The 2,238-nt window shown below is 27.5% G+C and overlaps 1 long non-coding RNA gene across 1 annotated transcript; it reads right to left on the bottom strand.

Annotated features, from left to right (window-relative positions):
* Positions 1-775: 775 nt before the first annotated feature.
* LOC128651546 (uncharacterized) lies at positions 776-1,227 on the bottom strand. The gene is made up of 3 exons (XR_008401120.1): positions 1,112-1,227; positions 945-1,031; positions 776-857 (listed from the first exon to the last, which is right to left on the bottom strand). It is a non-coding gene; the product is annotated as an uncharacterized LOC128651546 (long non-coding RNA).
* Positions 1,228-2,238: the final 1,011 nt, after the last annotated feature.

Here is a 2,238-nt window from a genome sequence, read left to right as displayed (position 1 = left end):
AATCTTTTGCAAACAATAAAAAAAAAGATTGTAGACTGTCCCTTATTCAATCTCATACATTGTTATATTGATTTCAGTGTTATGTTTATAATAATTTATAAGGACACCAATACACGGTTAAACATAAATATTTATTTTTTATCACAAAAATAAAAATAAAATTTGGTCACATTATGATAAATCAAATTATATTGTTACATTTTTTCTATTTTAAGGCGCATGTCATGCAAACTTGAATAGTTTTCTTTCAGTCCTTTTTCAGCTTTCTTTAATATCTCCAATAACTGTTTCTTGTTAATCAATATGTTTTGATCTTCAGGTACTGTATAAAATAAAGAATAAGGTTATTCTTATGTATTTTTAAATCCATATATAAACACATGTCTGATATACTCACCCCAGTCATAATTAATGGTATCAGAGGAATCATTTGAACTATTTTCATCATGCACCTGTCTGTCCACCTCTTCTTCTTGCATCACTGTATAAAATGAAATTTTAGATTTTACTCCACTTGAATATATTAAAAATAATTCATTATCCTTTTTTTTTTATTTCTTTCTCTCTCTATCTATCTATCTATCTATCTATCTCTCTATTATATATATATATATATATATATATATATATATATATATATATATATATATATATATATATATATATATATATATATTCGGTAGTACAATATTCTGTTATCACTAGAATTTTTCTAATATATTATTACTTACTATCTTCTAAATCATCTTCCTGCACAAGCACTTGTTCTATTTCAGAATCTTGTACCACTTCTTCTCTCTCCTCATTATTTGCCTCTCCATCTTGACGGTAATTCTCAACCTGAATTTCTGCATCATCTATGTATAACAAAACAATGGTTTACATTTCAAATAAAATTATTTTTTTATTATAAATGCAATAAAAAGTAATAAAATTAATTTAACCTTCCAAATTCGGATTCTGAAGTTCTTCTTCCTCATTTGACTCATTTTCAATAATAGGCCTTGCCCTACGTTGTTGCCTTCTTATTACTTAAACACAAAAAATGTTCATTTTATTGCCAACATTGTATGGATCTATAAATATATAAATTATTACAATTTATAAATACCTGGAATATAATTTCCCTCCCTGTCCATAAACACCATTGGCAAGGGGTCAGATTCTCCACTAGAACTTGAGGAATTGTCATCAATTGGACAGAGATATCTCGGTGCTCTACGGTTTTTAACTATTTAAAAATGTAAACAAATTAGTTGCACTTTTATGTAAAATCATATGTAATCTACAATTTAATAGAAAAGAAAAATTATTAATTTGTACATATCTTTTTGAAAAAGACCATATTTCAAATGTTAGAAATAGATTAGATAATCTTTCTAAAATTTTATTTTATTTTATCTAATCGCCTTAATACTAGGATGTGCACAACATACTTTCACACATTCTTTTCTTTTACAAACATCAAAACAAAGTTGGCTTATAATTCAGTATAAATAGATAAAAGAAAGAATCAGACATATTATAAAAACCGTGTCATTCTTCAAGGGAGACAGTGTCTACTGTTGAATCCAAAGATTTACATCACTATCTCTTTTTAAACTTGTAAAGTAGAGAACCCAAACAATGTAAGTTAATTAACTTTAGAAACAACACTCAAGATAACTGTGAAAGTAAAATTCTATTAAAATGTGTTAGCCAATCACAATAGACAAATGTACAGCCATAAATCACCAGACTCTGAGCATATCTAGAATTTCTTTTCTCTAAGTGATTTCTAGAGATACAATAAAATTATATAACACAATTAAATTTGATAGTTTTATAAAATAAATGTGTTTTCCAATGCACATGTTATGAAATTGATAAAAATACAAATGTTATATATACATTTCTGACGAACATACATTGTAAAAATTAAATCTGGATTATGTCAAAGTCTTACATTTGCGCAGGTAACACCGGATAAGTGTCCTCAATTTTGATTGTCTCCTGTACAAATCATTGTAGCGTTATAGGCATTGCTTTCTCGTCCTCCTCTGTCCAGATATACGCCTCACTCTTCTTACCATTTCACAGAGAATATTATTTCTCCTATCCTGGTCCAAGGTGTAAATTCCCCTTCTTTTTTTTGGAAAATATTTTTCCATTGTATAGGAAATTATCAATAGTTCACCTATAGAGAATTTCCTAGATCTTGCCATCTTGCTGTGCTGATTTCTATTTCTAGGGTGTAGC

The sequence above is a fragment of the Bombina bombina genome, chromosome 3, assembly GCF_027579735.1.
Source record: "Bombina bombina isolate aBomBom1 chromosome 3, aBomBom1.pri, whole genome shotgun sequence".
Classification (NCBI taxonomy): Eukaryota; Metazoa; Chordata; class Amphibia; order Anura; family Bombinatoridae; genus Bombina; species Bombina bombina.
This window is presented reverse-complemented; position numbering and strand designations above follow the sequence as displayed.